At 39.5% G+C, this 18,851-nt stretch overlaps 1 pseudogene; it reads right to left on the bottom strand.

Moving 5' to 3' along the window:
* Positions 1-15,136: 15,136 nt before the first annotated feature.
* On the bottom strand, positions 15,137-16,588 carry LOC110286295 (annotated as a pseudogene).
* Positions 16,589-18,851: the final 2,263 nt, after the last annotated feature.

Consider the following 18,851-nt stretch of genomic DNA (forward strand, 5'->3'; position numbering starts at 1 on the left):
ATGACTGCTTGGTTTCTATCTCAGTTTCCAATGGCCATCTCTTTACTTACTAAAGAGACAGAATGAGTCAGAGAGATAAAAGAAAAGATAAAGGGTATGGAGGAAGGTAAATGAAGAGGAAGATGAGAAAATAAAAGGAAAGGAAAAAATGGGAGAAAGAAGCCAGAATAAAAGGAGACGCTGGAATGAAAAGAAGAAAGGATAAAATATTGGGTAAATAGGAAAGAGATCAGGAAAAAAGAATAGGGGAAAGGATGGAAATGGAAAGGATGGAGGAGGGGAAAGAAAGAAACTTAACAGAAAATAGTTGAGGATCTTTCAGTCTTGAGCCCAAGACCCCATTTTCCTTCCCCCCTCTCTCATCATTAAGAAATTTGTTAATAAATGAACTAGGCATGCTCATGAATTTCACAAAAGCCAAAGCAACAGCACATAAAAATCCCTGAACAAATGATGATACTGTAAGTATATTGTAACCATAAAGTTGTTCATATTACTCCTAAATTTTTACCAGGCCATTTTTTTTTACAGCAGGATTTCCCCAAAGTAGTATCTAATGAGCTCCAATTTTCTATGATCCTCTGAATCCTATGATAACTGGATGAGTTGGCTTCATCTGGCATGATTGATAGGTTATCTGCACTGATGAAATAAGGCAATTCATGGTGAATTAAAAAATATATAAAGGCAGGTTTATTGGTGGGGGCAGCACTCAGGAGAGTTCACTAGTCCCAAGGAAGGAGGCCATGCATATGGGGAGATGAGGAGACAGAGAAACTGGGGGGGGGGGGAAGGGGGGGGGGGGGGGGGAGATGGAGACGGAGAGACACCAAAATGTCTGAATTATATAGTGAATAGCCCAGCCTCTGGACTGGAAAGTTCAGGGTAGAGGGCTCGGTATACCAGCCATGTGTTGTAACAGGTAGTGACTGAGTTATGCTGGGAGAACCTGGAGAGTATGTCTGCTTTAGTTGTTAAATAGGCACCTCAGTTGCTTGTCCTGGGTCTGAAACCCAACACTGATTGCGTTAGGTTATCTCCCCTTCCTCACACAACAAGTAGCAGGAACTGTTAGCTTGTTAGCATTCCTTCTAGGCTCTGCCCAACAGTAACCTAGCAACAGTCAGGTAGGAGCTTGGCTTCCTATAAAAAGACTGGCCTCTGCAGTACTCTCTGATCTCTGTCTCTGTCTCTGTCTCTGTCTCTGTCTCTGTCTCTGTCTCTGTCTCTCTCTCTCTCTCTCTCTCTCTCTCTCTCTCCCCCCCCCCCCTCTCACTTTCTCTGTCCGACCTGCTCTCCTTTCCCTCCCAACACCTCTCTTGTGGCCGGCCTCTTCTTTCTCTCTCCTCTTGCTCTGTTCCTCTCTGTCCTCTCTTTCTCTGCCTCTACTCCCTTCTCAACGCCCCCTCCCCATGCCCCTAAATAAACTTCATTTTATACTAGACCCATCATATGGCTGGTACCTGGAGGTGAGGGGGAGATGCCTCAGCATGGGCCCAACGCACCCTACCACGTTTTTAAAAATGTATCAGGGACGACATACTCAAGCTTATGTTTCCACTACCTAGGTATGTTGAATGAACATGTGTTGTGTGTGTGTATGTGTGTGTGTGTGTGTGTGTGTGTGTGTGTGTGTGTGTGCATATTCATGTGTGTGTGTGCATGTACACATGGAAGTCAGAGGTTTACATTGAGTACCTTTCTTGACAGATCTCCACTTATTTACTGAGGGAGAACTCCTGAGGTCACCAATTTCAGGTAGTAGACAGCCTGACCTAGGGATCCCTTAGGTAATTGTAAGTGAAGTCTAAGTGGGTGACTCTATACCTACTAGCTTCTGATGAGTGCTGAGGATCCAAATAAGGTTCTTATACTTGTGTGCCAAGCATTTTATCTATTAAGCCATCTCTCCAGCATCACTTGAGATGACCTCCCTATTGATAATAAGATGAAATACCAATTCTTTAACAAGATATAGACAAGCATCAACAACCTGCTAGTATAATGCTTGCAGTGGTTAGTTTTTGCTAACCTGACACAAATTAGGGTCACCTAGTAAGAGGGAACCTCAATTGAAGAGTTGCATCCATCAAATTTTGGCTTATGAGCATGTCTGTGAGATATTTTCTTGATTAAAGATTGACATGGGAAGGCCCATCACAGTGGGCTATCCTTGGAAGGTATCCCTTGATTATCTAAGAAAGCAAGCTGAGCAATCCAATAGGCAACATCTTTCAGTTTCTGCCTACTGGTTCTGGCCTTGTGTTTATGTCCTAACTTCCCTCAATGGTAGACTGTAAAATATGATAGGCTGAAAATACGTTCCTCCCCATGTTTTGATCACTGTTTTCTTGTAGCAAGAAAGCAGCAAACTAATACAATATTCTTGTAACATTAATCTTTAAATCTTTGACCTTTAATTCTTCACATCAGTATGTTTTACAACTCATAATGACTTTTTAAAAAAGTATGACAGTTTATCTTAGGCAAATTTAAGCACAGCACAATTTTTTTGGGGGGAAGGTGTCTTGATAATTAACTCAATCTTGTGTGTAAAAAAAAAAAACTTAAGATATGTTTACATTGAAACTCTCTACAAAGTCTGTATGACATCTTCCATAAAGATAAGTTCTTTTGACTCAAAAACAATGCTCATGATAAGGATCTAGGGGAATGACTGAGATAAATTCAATGCCCCAGTGTAAGGTAGGTGGGTGGGAGAGCACCCTCACAGAAGCAGGGGGAGGGGGATGGGATAGGGGGTTTCTGGAGGGAAAACCAGGAAAGGGGATAGCATTTGAAATGTAAATAAAGAAAACAACCAATAAAAAGAGAGTCTGAGAGTGAGGTGTGGCCTGGCCCCGCAGACAGCTCGGAGTTTATCCAGGCTATTGTAAAGTAGTTGGGATAGGTTTTATTGACTGAGAAACAATGCTCAAGATAAAGGTCTGGGGGTGGGGGGAGAGTCTGGAAGGCAACCCCTATTTATTTTTTTAGTGCTTATCTGTGAGCACAGGACCTTGTGCCCTCTATGCTCTGATACCTTATGCTGACCAGATCCACTCATGAGGGTAGAAGTTTAATAACCCAAACTACTTAATTGAAAGAAGAAAAAATATGGAGAGCATAAGAAGGAAAAGGGAGATGTGGATGCTAAAATGAGAAACAATGAATGCTCACTAGATTGGTCATTATACTTTCTCCTTATAAATAAAATTGAGCCCAGTTCTAACATCTATTCTATTTATCCATCTGCACTGGGGAAGCGTTTATTTATTTCAACCTATTGGTTATAATGAAAGGAAGTCTCTCAGTTTGGCACAGCTACTAATTAGCTTAATAGTCTTAGAGAAATAATTTGCGTTAAAAAATCTTTATATCAAAAAAGGACTTTTTTGGGATAGTATTAGTTCCACCAGTCAATGGAAAGATGCAGAGACTCACACCCAAACAGTAGATGGAGCTCTGGGAGTCTAACAGAAGAATTTGGGAGAAAGATTGAGGGACCTGAAGAGAACAGGAATTCCACAGGAAGACAAACAGAGTAAACTATCCTGGACCCTTGAGGACTCTCAAAGACCAAAGAGTGAGAATGAGCTGGACCTAGGCCCTCAAGACATATGTAGCAGACGAGCAGCTTAGTTTTCATGTGGGTCCCCCAAACAACTGGAGCAGGGGCTGTCCCTGAGTCTGCCAGCCTGTGGATCCTGAACCCCTAAATGGATAGCCTCAATGGGAGAGGATGTGTCTAGTCTCACAGCAACTTGATGTGCGGGGTAGTGGGGTATGGGGTGAGGGGGTAGAGGGTGGCATAGGGGAGTGTGGGGGGTTGAAACCCAGAGGGGGCTTCCCCTTCTAAGGGGAACAGGGGAAGGACTTACCTGAGAGGATACTGGGAAGAGAGGAAGTGCTGATATTGGGTTGTAGAATGAATAAATAAATTTAATAATAATTTAAAAAAGAAGTATAGGCAATACAGTAGGGATGAGAAACTACTAGGGGAGAGGGATGCATCCTCGTGTCCTGAGTAAGTAGCCTTATGAGAATCTCAAGGTCATACACATAGAATCTCCTAGTCAAAACAAATAATTGTAAGAAAAACTTGTTGTATTATACGACTGACTTTTGGAGCAGTTCCTGTGTGGAAACAGCCTCTGCAGGATCTATCCCTATCCCCTCACAATGACTTTTAAATAGTATTCTCTTGGAATTTCTTTTCTTCTATGTGATAGTTAACCTTGGTTGTCAGCCTATGTCAAATGAGGTCTCCCAAAAGGAAGCTGTGTCTGAAAAGACTTATTGATTTTTAACTGCAGCGATGTGGAGAGGTTGGAATGCTATAAGTCCAAAGGTTAGCTACTTTATCTTGGGCTAGCTTTAGCCCCTGGAATGGCCATTCTATGCACACCTGTGCTGGAACTAACATCCTGTGACTAATAGATTTAAAATTAAAAACCTTTTGAAATCTGTTAACTTAGCAGACTCCTAGCTTCTACCAACCCCAAAACACCAGAGACCTATAGAAAAAAAAATTCTATCTTACTTCAACCATCTCTCTGGCATATCCACCGATGTATTTGAAAAGTGTCATGATTTGTTTTGTTCTATTACTATAAAACTGCCTCCACATTGCAATATGGGATGCAGAGCAACAAAAATCTGTGTTCCTGAACAATCATTATTCAAATTTGGCATGAAAATAAACTATCTCTTATTTGCTTTGAGGTGATGTTATGTTACAAGGTATTTCCTGAGGAGAGGCAACACACATATCTACTCACTACAGATAGAAAGCCCACAACAGACCAAAGTATAGATACCACTATAGTTCAACTTGGAGAATCAATAGTTTTATTGGGGTTACTTTTGTGAGTATGGGTGAGAGGGTCACTTATAAGAACAGAAAAGACTCAAGGACAACTGCATCAACAAAATCCATCCCAGAACAGGTAACAGCTCACAAACACTGGGAACCTGGAGCATACTGCATGGCCTGCTGGCAGCTCAAGTGGCTGAAGAGTGTCCTTTCTTTGAGACTCAGTTCATCTAAAACTCTTTCAGGCAGCTCAGCTCATTTCCGATGCCTACAGGTAGCTTTTCTGGTCTAAGAGTCTTCTTTATAGCTTGGCTCATCTGAAAATCTGCTTTGCAGCTTGGCTTTTTCACTCTAGGAAGGAGAGGCCTAGTGAATCTGATCAGTTTCAGGGACTTCCTGAAGCTATTTTGAGTTGTTAACCTTCCTATTTAAGGAGCTTTCCTGTATGGTGGAATGTTTCAATCTGGAAGGGAACTGTTTTACAACAGGTGAGACATGATTTTTGTGTGCAAAATTGGATCTGGAATCATTCAAAAGGCAAATTTGTAAGATATGAAGAAAATTCTTCATTATTATTGAAGTGGTAAGACACACCTTAAATGTGGTCAGCATCTTCCCATGATAGCCCAGATATAAGGAGGGTACAGGGAATGAGGAATGTGCTTCTTTCCTGTTGATATTTGCATCATTCTGAGAAGTTCATCTAGCCTGATAATTTTTTTCATGGCCTAAATAATTCTGATGGATACCTTCATTCTTGATTATATATTAACTTCCTCCTAATCTATTTCTTGAAAGAGCAGATCAGGGTAAGCAAAGGCTGATGCTTTAAAAGTCTACCTTTTCTCTTTTCACAAAGGCTATATAGTGGCTTAGGGACTTATTGCTTGGTATGAAGGATATATAAGTGTTTTAGTTATGGTTTTACTGCTGTGAACAGACACCATGACTAAGGCAACATAAGGACAGCATTTAATTGGGGCTGGCTTACAGGTTCAGAGGTTCAGTCCATTAGCATCAGAGTGGGAGCATGGTAGCATCCAGTCAGGCAGATGTGGGAATTGCTGAGAATTCTATGTCTTGCTCCAAAGGCAAACAGGAGAAGATCGATTGGCTTCCAGACAGCTAGGAGGAGGGTCTTAAAGCCCACCCCAATAGTAACACAGTTCCTCCAACAAGCCACACCTACTCTAACAAGGCCACACCTCTTAGCAGTGCCACTCCCTGGGTCAAACCACTACAGTAAGTGAACTTTCATTTTGGCAGAGGAGAGTTTGACTCCAGCATCTTTCAGAGTGTATTTTGAACAAATGATTGGCTAATAAGGAAGTACCCGATTTTCAGTCTGTCATAAACCTTGAGACATTTTGGCTGACCTAGAGGATGGATAGAGGAGGAGGGATAAAGAAGGTATGTAGTACCCCAGGTAACATCAAAAGGAGATAAATTCTTCTTTCCCAGGGTCTCCCTGATCTTATGCTCTGGGATGGCTATTTTTGATTGTCAACTTGATTAGATCTGGAATTAATTAAAAGTCACATGTCTAAGAACACCTATGAGAGATTTTTTTTTTCTTAATTAAATGATTTGAGGTGGGAAGACTCACTTTTTACTTGGCCCTCACCTTCTGGTGGCAACCTTTATAAAGGACATGCAAGAAGGAAGCTCTCTCCTTGCTTGCCCTCACTCTTGCTGGCAAGTCCATTTCTTCACTGGCATTAGAGCAAATCCTTCCAAATTTCAGCATATACTGAAGACCAGCTGAGACATCCAGCCTCATTATGGACTTAACTACTAAATTTTGGACTTTGTGTTGGTAGACAGCTATTGTTGGACTACCTGGACATCAGGCTATAAGCCATTCTAATAAATCCCCCTTATACACAGACTCAGACACCAACACACACACACACACATACACACACACACACACTGACATCTCTATTCTTCTAAAACCTCCCGACTAAAACATGCCCACCTTTTTTAAGGGTTGCTAAAGGAAAAGGAAAAGGAAAAGGGAGATAATCAGTTGACAAGAAAGCAAGGATTACTGTCTGTTGCCTGACTGAGAGTAACTTTCCATATGTCTCTGAAGAAGGTGGTCCAGAACGGTTTTGGGCAACATGTTCTGCCTTTCATTTTCTAAGAAAAGGAGCTTCCTTTTTTCCTGACCAATTTCTTATGCATTGAGACTTTTCATAAAGTAGGCAATGTGCCTTTTTAGCTCTCTAACATGTAGCCCTTTATCTGAATTAAGTATAAGCTTCTCTTCTTCCAGTAGGGTCAGGATTCTGAGGAAGGCCTTACAAGTGTTTAATGGAGGCATAGAATTCCATCAACATCACAAAGTGGCTTAACTTGCCTAAAGAACTTTGGACATTCATAAATACCTTGTTAATGGTCCTTTTCATTGTGATTCGAACAGGTGAAGTGAAGATATGGAAGGACAATAGAACACAAAAGGGCTAATTGGAAACGATTATAAATACAAGGATAAAATCATAAAATTAATCTCGTGTGGGATAAAATTCATGAAGTCTTTCTTGAACCAGATGTCAGAGGAACCCAGGAAGTCATCAAGCTTAACTATCAAGACTGGTTGCCATTAGGGTATTTCAGCAAGAAGAGTGTGAAGGAATTTTGTCGTCTCTAACACATAGGCATTGGGTTAGAAGAAGAGGTGTCTTAGGGCACCTTTCTTGTTAGAGAGGAAAAGGGTTTGGCTACATTGACTTTGGCAAGATTTTCCCATTTCTGAAAACTGGAGTTCATAACCACCCTCCCTAATCTCTTCATAGTCTGACATGACAAATACTATCCTTGGTAGAATGGCCATCATGATGAGGTTGTCTAGACTTGCAGGACCAATTCTCTTTCTCTGCTGATTTAAAGAATAACAAGGCAGAAAATCAAGGTCTCTGTTTTGGGGTATGTTATGAAATATAATACAACTGTAAGGGGTACCTGGTAGGCCCATGCCAAGGTTCCCCCTGAGAAATCACACCATAAAACAGGGAGCTAAATAAAGCTTAATCTTATAATTAGCTGCATCAGTCTTAGCATAACTTCAAACATAATATTTGAACATATTAAAAGATATGATCATTTATAAGGTTACTGACTGTCAACTTGCACGTATTAATTATAGTAGGTGTTATGAAACTAGAACTTTAAGTTCCATCCCTGTTAGATTTGAACCTTAAAAATGATTATTTTGAATTTAAGCTCTTCTAGTATAAAAATAAAACTTTTAAATCTATAAATATGGTTCATAGAGAAACTGGGAGCTTTTCTGACCTTTATATGGTATATCATTATAAAATCCTACAGCTTATAAAGATCCAAGGCTATAATAACAGCTTAATAACATTAGCAAAACCACGGCTAAACATCTTTTTAAGGGCGATTTTTAACCTTTTTTTAATGCTGTAAACTTCCAAAAGATTTTTTAAAGAACTTTAAAATAAATCAATTGTGGTTTTAGTAATATTAAAATAAGGCACCTTCTTAAGAGTAAAGATACAACAATGGTGAACATTTATCAAGACAGGACAAAAATCATACAAAAAAAAAATCGGTCTCAATTTAAAAGTATCTTTGGAGACCTGCTTCCCTCATCTGCTTATGTCATGTATTTTAGGCAAGATGTCAGTGAAGCCATGACTTCCCATAACAGAGATGGCTGCCTGCCATTTAGCTGTCATTTAGCAGGATGGCAGTGAAGCTGTGACTCCTCCACCTTTTCCAGCTCGTAGTAAAGATGGTGACTAGCCATGTGTTGTTTATATCCCAGACTGGAATCATGTCACATGGTTTAAGATTATCTAAGGACAAACTTTCAATTACTAACTCTGATTTATGAGTTTTAACCATATCTAATAACCTCTGAATGTTTACTGTATTAGATTTAGTGGCCAAACAAACAAACAAACAAAACAAGAGATGACTTGGGTCTACGTAATTGGCAGCCAGTGAAATAAATACCATTCATTCACACATAAGTGGTTAGACATAGATTTTAAATTAGCTTTTGTTAGTCTGAATATATCTTTATGACCTTGAAATTTCATTATCATATGAATACTATTTTAAACCAGGGTTGAATCACATACACAGTATTTGTAAAACATACAACTTTGAATTTTTGTCATCATGATATAAAAATTCCATACCAACTTAAAATATGAGCTTAAATGAGTTGTATCCAAATTACATGCAGACATATACACACATGGAGTTGAATTTGAGTTACACACAAATATACATATTCTTAACAAGAACTGAATAAAGCCAAATATTGTTACATATTATATAGATTTTAACCCATACCCAAAGAGCCACTTAGAAATCCTTAGATAAGAGTGAACAGTATAATCTTAAGCTATATATTTTTTCTTTTGAGAGCAGAATACAAAGAAATCAGAGATAAAAGATTTTTAAGAGTGGGGAAGTAGAACTTTATATGTAGAGCAGAAAGGGCAAGTTTACATATAAGATATTTGAAAATCATTTGTCTGTGGTGGAGAGAATCTGGAAATCAGATGTGCCAATTTGTAATAAAAATTTGAGTCCATGAATGGAGAGGGAGTGCCTGCAGGCCATCTGCAGGAAGTCAGGAGGAGGGCTGGGGAAGGGGTGTGGGGATCTGTGTGGGCAGGCCAAGAGAAAGAACCAATTGAAGGAATAGGACTATAATTTGGAATCAAATTTACAGACAAATGGCCCACATAGCTCAGGAGTGGTTTGATCAGCTTTGTCTAGGAGAAGCTTTGTCAAGGACAGGTGCGTGCACTGAACTCTCCAGTCCCACCCTGCCCTGACCCCCTTGCAACTTACAGACAGGATGTTTAAGTACTGTAGGGAAGGGAGACCAGGAAGAAAGAAACAGGGTTTGGAGAAAAGAAAGATAGGGAATCTCTTTCTGTTTCCCAGATTGCTCGTAGTATTTGTAGAAATTTTATTGTTTAGGAGAATAAATTTAGGACCCTTTTGGTCAGGTTTCAAGTGTAGAGGAGACAGATCCCAAGTGGAGAACAAGATAGCATTCCTGTGGATGAAGGGAAGGGAAATGACACTGCAGCCTGCAGTCATGGGTGCATCCCCAGAACTCAGAGAGGAAAAATGAAGACCAAGCCATTCAGTGGGTCATCACCACAACTCAATGGGGGTCAGTGGTTTACCTGGCTAAGCCAGAGGAGAGACTCACTGCCTGGTGCCTAGTACCAGGGCTTTCTAGAAGCCAGAAGGAGAGAGAGAGAGAGAGAGAGAGAGAGAGAGAGAGAGAGAACAGAGCTCTCATAGAGGCATAGAGGGTTTCATCCATAAGAAAACAGATTACTTAGTTGCCAGAAGCACAAGAGACCCAAATCCTGCTGGGAGAGATGAAAGTCTTGTTGAAGAGTTAGTTACATCTTGTGAGGGAGGTGGGGACGAGGCAATGGGGGAGGGGAGAAGCCAACCCAATTGTTTTGTCTTAGAAAGGGGAAATAATCATGAAGTTCACCATCTCTCTATTTTTAATTTATTTTTATAATCTAATTACATTTCTCCCTTCCCTCTTCCCAAACCCTCACATATACTTCATTCTCACCATCTTAAATGTTTAAAAGAAAAGTACTTTGGTCTACCTGGAGACTCTTTTTTTTTTTTTTTCTTTTTTTCTACCAGGGACTTGTCTGACTCCTAGCCTCTCACTTCACTTTAATTAGACAGCGTAGGGAAAATAATGTTCATAATGGTCTGACTAATGTTGACATTTGACAATGACAAATTAATCATTCTGTTTCTCAAAGTAAAAATAGATAAGAAACCAACTAGGTTTTTGCTTGATCTATAGAAACAGAACAATTTTAGAACAAGTACATGAATGGCTATGTTCAATTTTGGCAACAGAGTCACATCCTTTCAACTTATTTCCAGATTTGAGCCAGTTTGTATATCTATAACCTTTCAATAGAAGGGAGGCTGGATTTCGTTAATGAAGGACCTTGTTGCTTTTGACATGTCTTCCATTCTTCCTTAACGTGACCTATGGTCTTTTACTAGGGTAACTATACATCTAGAAAAGGAAATATGTCTTTTGGAGTTTACTAGACAGTATTTCTGAGTTGACATTGATCCTGGGAATCTCACCCATGGACTGTGCCCCAGTTAACATGAGGACTTAAGGAGATCAGATCATCAATGGAGTTTTAGCCTAAGTTCAACTAACAGTAGATTCAGTGGGCCTCTGAAGTCATCTTGTGGTTATTTCTTTAGTGCCAAAATACATAATTGGGACAGATATACTTAAAAGTTGGCAAAATCCCCACATTGGTTCCCTACTCAGTTGGGTAAGGGCTATCATGGTTGGAGAGAGAGGATGGAAGCCACTGGGACTCCCTCTGCCAGGAAAATAGTGAACTCAAACTGGTATCTCATCACTAGAGACATTACAGAAATGAGTGCCACCAACAAAGACTTGAAAGATGGAGTAGTATTCCCCCCCCCATCCCCTTTTAACTCTCCTACTTTACCTGTGCATAATACAGATGAATCTTTAGAATGATAGTTCATTATTGGAAACATTCTACTAGTATGGTTTCCTTTTAATATGCATTTATTATGTAAGCTCTGTTTCTCTAGAAAACCCTGAGTATTATGTAATACTTTTGGATAAGTTTTAAAAGAGGATGAATAAGAAAAATGAGGCCCAATTTGTACCACTCTGAGGCTTTCTAGAAATGCTGCCATCACTTTCAATGTCTTTCTCTTTTTTTCTTTCTTTCTTTCTTTTTCTTTTTTCTTTTTTTTTTTTTTGGTTTATGTCTTTCTTAATGTATGACAGATCACAAAGTGACACCTTTTGGGGCCAGAGACATTTTGAAGATATGAAATTTTAAATTAGCCTTAAACTGGGGAATATATAACCAATTGAAGTAATTTTTAAAAAAGAATATTTACAATGATGAAGTGAACTCATGTGAGTGGTAAAGTCAATTAAGAATTTACTGACCAATTTTATTTTTTGTAACAGAAATGTTAATTTAGACTCTCAAATAGTGTGGTTATTATTTCATGAAGTCTCTTTTAATTTGTTACATTAGTTATGATTTGAAAAATATTTTAACACATTTCTTAGCTACCACAGTTCAAAACATGTTATTTTAACAGCATAACAGACACCCAAACCTCTTGGGTCTCAAGTTCCTCATCTGAAAAATTATATTAAGAGTATTTATGTATAAAAGTTGGTGTGAGGAATAGACAGTGGAATGAATTATATATACATGTGTGTGTGTGTGTGTGTGTAATATTTGGCACATGGAAATGATTAGATGTGGTATTGTAATTTTACAAAGGACCCTTCGGTCTGGCAAAATAGCTCAGTTGACAAAAAGGACTTGTTGCACAAGATGAGGACCCGAGTTTGGATCCTCTATGTCTAATAAAAATGTACCATGGCATACAACTGTAATCCCAACACTGGGAAGGCAGAGACAGGAGGATCTTTAGATTTTGGTACCCTAAGAGTCTAGCCAAATCTATGAGTTCCAGGTCCAATGAGAAACCTTATCTCAAACATTAAGGTGATGAGCAATTGAGAAAATATTCAAAATTGACCTTCTGCCTCTACAAAGACACACAGAGACAGAGACAGAGATAGAGACTAACATACATATACAGAGAAAGATAGAGAGACAGAGAAAGAAACTACCCTTGGATGATGAAGAACGTTGCCAAAACTGACCCAGATCTTTTGATCTAGATGAAAGGAATAGCTAGCACAGCCTGGAGTGTGCCTAGTGACTCTGAAGAAAAGTAAGAATGCCACTGTGACTGGAGTCTATTGAGCACTAGTTTGAAGTCACAGAGTTAAGAGAGACATGATAATAACAGGGTCTTAGAAATCATTATGAGGATTAGGCTTGTGTTCATAGAGAGATCTAATTCAACTGAAATTCTGAGCCAAAGAAAGTCATGTGACAGGATTTAACCAGTATTATTACACTCATTAGCAGTTGTGTAGAGAACTGACAATAGGAAGTTAAGAGAGGAAATGAACAGGAAGGGGGATATACAATTATGTAGAACTCCCAGTGAAAGATCATGGTAGTTTAGATCAGAATGGGTAGTAGAAATGGTGTGTTAGAGTCTTTATTGCTGTGAGGAAACACTGTGACCAAAAGCAATCTGGTAAGAAAGGGACTTTTCTGATAGCAGTCCATTACTGAGGGAAGTCATGGTAGGATTTCAAGCAGACCAGGAAAATGGAGGCATGAAGTGAAACAGAAAGAGCTCTGCCTCCTGGTTTGTTCCTCATGGCTGTTCAGCCTGCTCTCAACATATGCAACTCAGGACCACCATCTGGTGATGGCACCACTCTGGTGCGCTGGGCCTTCCCATATGAATAAAAAAAAAAGTGCCTACAGGCCCATTTGGTCAGGGCATTTTTCAATTGTGGTTCTTTCTCCTCAAATGACTTTGCCTGTGTCAAGTTGACAGAAGCTAACCATGACAGCAGATGAAGAGAAACATCTGATTCTTAATTTATTCTTTAGGTAGAACCAACAAGACTTCTTGAGGTATCAGATGTGGGAAATGAAAGAAAATGAATCATTAGTAGTTTGGTTTGAATATATGGAAGTATCTGGAAGTGACCTTTAGTTGGTGTCAGGAACAGTAAAAGGAGAAACAGATACAGATTTTTTTAATATCAAGACTTCAAATTGTAATGTAAATTTGAGTGTGCTGGTTAGCTTTTGTAAACTTGACACAAACTAAACTTGATACCTGGGAAGAGGGAACCTAGATTGAGGAATTGTCTCTATCAGATTGGGCTGTGCACAGGTCTGTTGGATGTTTTCTTAATTGTTCATTGATATGGATGAAATCAGCCAATTGTGGGCAGTGCCATGCTTGGGCAGGGGGTCCTGGGTTGTATATGAACAACAGTTGAGCAGGCCAGAAGTAGAAAGCCAGGAAGCAGCATTGCTCCATGGTCTCTGCTTCAGTGCTCAAGGTTCTTGCCTCGAGCTATTGCCCTAACTTCTGTCAGTGATATAAGATGAAATCAATTCTTTTCTAAATTGCTTTTGGACAACATTTTATCATAACAGAAAAGCTAACTAGAAAAAAAGAAGCATATTAGGTATCCAAATGAAAATGTTAAATTGACATACATATGTGTCAGACTCGAGATATGATTTGGGGAGGAGTCACTAAAATATAGATGTTATTTAAAACCATTAGTGTAGATGTGATCCAAGAAGGAAACACAGAGGGAGACTGGAGAGCTAGAGACTAAGCCCTAGAGATTTCCAACATTGGAAAGAAAGTAGGCAGAAAATAGCAAAGAAGAAGCAATCAGAAAATTAGGAGTGAAACTAATGGAATATCATGTCCTGGCAGGCAATGAAGAGTTTTAATTAAGAGAAGTGGTCACTTTTGTTTAAGTACTACCGAGAAGAGTTCTCTTCAAAGCTGAAGTAGTACCTTCAGTGGTCTTAAAATTCTTACAGCAAGTAATTTCTACCCAAAGAAGGCTTCATCAGAAACAGTAAGTACATAAATAGATATCTTTCCTTTTTTTTTTTTTTTTAGTTTTTGAAACATGGTCTCATGATGTTGACCTGACTGGTGTGGAACTCACTATGTAGACCAGATTGACTTCAGATTCATCTCAGTCCTCTTGCTTCTGTGTCCCAAATGCTAAGATACATAGCCAAGTACCTGTCTTTCCAAATGGTGAATCCAAACATAGAGAAGAAATATACAATGTTTCCTGAACAGTAAACTTTGTTTATTATTATTATTATTATTATTATTATTATTATTTAGTTTAATGTATTTTAATAGCACACTTACAGGAACAGCATAGAAAACCTTTAAAAACATGTTCTTGCATGTAGGACAACTCAGTTAGAAAGTATAGTGAATAGATGGAATCTACTGCATGATAAAAATATTACAAACACCACTTAGCTGCTTGCCATCAATTGTAAATTTACTTATTTTTTAAAAATCCAAATGCTGGCATTGTCCAGAAAAATTTAACAGGTTAATTTATAACTGTTATCGGGTTGAACTGTTGAAATGTGTTCACTAAAACATTTTGCTTGCATTAATGTTTTGCATTTAGCACTAATATTAAAAATTCACACACAAATAAAAGTGGAGATACTGCCAATACTTGCTTCTGCTCCTTGAGTTTCCATTCAATCATATACTCTGGTACCTTTTGACCCCATGGGAAAAATATCTAACATTCAGAACTACTGATAACAGGAAGAAGAGGAAAAAATTTGGGGGGAATGAAATGTTTCTCCTCACAGTGGATTCTTAAGCATGTTCTATGCATATGCGGCATGCTAGCTGGATATCTTTTTGCATAATTGTTACAATTTTGGCATGAATAGCACACAGGTTGGTATCTTCAAAAAGGCCAACTAGATAGGCCTCACTTGCCTCCTGCAAAGCACCAGTAGCTGCACTCTGGAAGCGCAGATCTATTTTGAAGTCCTGAGCAACTTTCTCATACTAGACGCTGAATGGGGAGCTTGTGGATCAGAAGTTCAGTGGACTTGTGATAGCGTCTGATTTCCCGGAGTGCCACAGTACTAGGCCTGTAACGATGAGGTTTCTTCATCCCTCCAGTAGAGGGCGCACTCTTGCGAGCGGCTTTTGTAGCCAGCTGTTTCCTGGGTGCTTTACCACCTGTAGATTTGTGCGTAGTCAGTCTGCTTTGTTCAAGCCGTGGTAGGGACACCTCCTTGCTTACCCCGCTTCTCCTTTGGCTGGAGCGAGGCAAGTGAGAGGCAGGGCTGGCCTTAGAGAGCTGCGGAGGCGGTGAGGCGATGGCTGCAAACACCTGTTTTTAATTAATTGATTTTTAAATGTTATTTTATTTTGAGGACAGGGTCACACTATGAAACGCTGGCTGGCCTGGAACTCATTATGTAGAAAAGGCTGGTTTGGAACTCATAGAAACCCATCTGCTTCTACCTCCCAAGTGCTGAGATTAAAGGCATGTGCCACTATGTCTGGCTTTCTGAAAAGTAAATTTGAAATAGCTTCTAGGAAATTAAAAAAAAATCAATATTTTATTTGGCAATTATATAGGAAAATGACATTAGAGTTTAGAGACTCCAAAGACATGAACTCCTCAAATGTCCTAAAGAAAAAGATGGTAAATTTGAAGTACAGAGAGAAAAGGATATGTGCAAATGGTTACACAGCAAATCTTAGATTAGAACCCTGATATTTCAGTGCAGTGCTCTTTTTATTATACCAGTTTGATATTAGAAACCTGGAACTGTATTCTGCTTTACATAATTAAAAATAGATAACTTTAATTCAACATTTAAAAAGTAGAATATTATACAAGAAAATCTGGATTTATACCATGGAAAACCTTAGAACTGACCAGAATGACTGGAACCAATCCAGGCAGTAGCTTCCTCCTTTAGACAGAGCATGCGTTCTCTGATTTGTCATGTTCTCTATCATCCTCAAGTGCATCCAATCTCTATCTCTTGTGTAACTTAACAACAAAGCCCCTATCCAAATTGATTTTGACCTTCCTTGTGACTTCCTGCATTCTTCCAAATAACGGATGGTAACTACCTTGCCAGAGCTCCAAGAGGGATCCCTGGACTGTGGAAGCAGAATCAGGTACTCTAGTAAAACCGGGTCATCTGTTGAAATTCTGTTTTCAGGACTGGAGAGATGATGCTGTAAATAAGAACACACACTGTTCTTCTGGCGGATCTGAGTGTAGTTCACAGCACCCATGTTGTATGGCTCGAAATGGCCTGTAACTTCAACTCAGGGGGACTCAAGGTCACTTGTGTGTACACACCCCACACATGCTTACACAATACATGTAATTTAAAAATAAATTCTTAAAATAACTTAAAAATCAATTTTTCTTTTTTTTTCCCTTAAGAATCAATGTACTCAGAAGTGGAGTTATTGCAGTTACGCATCTGACCAGGTGTAACTGGTTTTGGGGAAGAATGTGGAAGAATATGGAACTTCAGGCTGGAAAAGCTCTAGAATGCTATTAGAGAGAACTCAATAGTCTTTCCTATTGGAGGTCCAAGAGATACCAGCTTTATCTGATAAATTTTACACTGTACACTGACAGACTCTTCCATCATCATCAGCTTGGACCCCATCTCCTATTTCCTGGCATCTCACAAGAAAGGGAAGCCTCACAAGTACCCCTAATTAAGATCCAAAGCACCATATGAAATGAAGGAAGGTGGAATATTAGAATTTGGCTCAGGCCCATTAAGGGAAAGCTATATCCCACAGTCAAAAATAATGCTACAATGTGTTCTACACACTCTAAAATCAAAACCAATTTTCTCCTCATTTAATGGAATTGCCTACACATCTTTCCTGTTGCCCATCTGCCTTTCTATCACCTGTCTGCCCTGCCACTGGGTAGTTTCACTCTCTGAGAAACATATTCATGCAATTTCATATGAACTTCCATTTTAAGTGTGACTGCTTTCTTGGACCCTTTCTCAAAAGGTATAACTTTCTTGCTTTTCTCCATCATGAGCCAAATAATTTCCAGGAAACTCCAAGTTAACATTTCAATTAGCATTTTGGGATAAGTTCGTCTGAAGTCAAGTTCTGGAAACTTTTGTCTCAAATTCAAATCTTCTAAATTCCTTTGTTTAGGGGATTTCATCTTCAAAGGGAGAGAAAACAAAACAAAACTGAAACAAAACAGACAGCGGCAAAGGCTATTTATACAGTCCAAATATCATCTTCCAAACACTCACATTCATATATACATATTTCAAAAATTGATTTGTCAGTTCATAGCTTTTAGTAAGTTGGTGTGTTGGGGGTGGGGCATCTAGGCAGTGGAGAGCTGAGTTATGCCACAAAATCACACCATGCATAATCCTCACACAAGAGATTTATTGGAGGAGAACAGAGTGGCAGCTGCCTCAATGGAAAGAGACAGCAGAGGGCTGAATGGAGGGTTTTAGAGCACAGGCAATGAGCTTAATGGGAAAATGTAGTAGTATAGGAGCATTGTTTGACAGTTAATGCAGGGATTTCCAAGTCTAGAGCTCCAGATCAAGTCAGGGACACGAAGTTTCCCTTTGGCCTATGATTTGGGCTTGGAGTCAAGTCAGCGGCTGGGCGTTCTTTCCTTGTCCCTTGTAACTGTACTTCTGGCTACTTTATTGGATTCTTTTATCTACCACTCTTTGCCACTCTTCCAAACCCCCAACACTAGGTAGGAGAGAAAGAAGGTTAGAGGGGAAAGGGTGTTCTGATTTCCTTAGACTACTTCCTGCTCCACTTGACCAACAGCAGCAACAGGAACCAATCGCAGCAGGGAGAGCAGCAGCTTCCAAAGCCTCAGGGCTCTGACATTTTTATATCCTCACAAGAGTTCCCAGAATTCCAAACATAGACTATCTTCAGCTGGCAGAGTCATGCCCCTGCCAGAGCACTAGACAAATCGTAGTTAGTGGCTGTAGACAATCTGAAGCAGTCCCATAGCCCACACCGGGGATTAAAATGAAAATATATTTACATAACATAGCTGAGTTTTTAAAGAAACCAAATTTCTCACTACAGTCCCAGGTCTTGGGGTCCAGTCAGGGTCAGAGCAGTCCTGTTCCCATTTCTTTTTCTTTTTTTTTTTAGAATTAAATTTTTATTAGGTATTTTCCTCATTTACATTTCCAATGCTATCCAAAAAGTCCCCAATACACTCCCCCCCACTCCCCTACCCACCCACTCCCACTTTTTGGCCCTGGCATTCCCCTGTACTGGGGCATATAAAGTTTGCAAGTCCAATGGGCCTCTCTTTCCAGTGATGGCCGACTAGGCCATCTTTTGATACATATGCAGCTAGAGTCAAGAGCTCTGGGGTACTGGTTAGTTCATAATGTTGTTCCACCTATAGGGTTGCAGATCCCTTTAGCTCCTTGGGTACTTTCTCTAGCTCCTCCATTGGGGACCCTGTGATCCATCCAATAGCTGACTGTGAGCATCCACTTCTGTGTTTGCTAGGCCCCGG

Source organism: Mus caroli, chromosome X, assembly GCF_900094665.2.
Source record: "Mus caroli chromosome X, CAROLI_EIJ_v1.1, whole genome shotgun sequence".
NCBI lineage: Eukaryota > Metazoa > Chordata > Mammalia > Rodentia > Muridae > Mus > Mus caroli.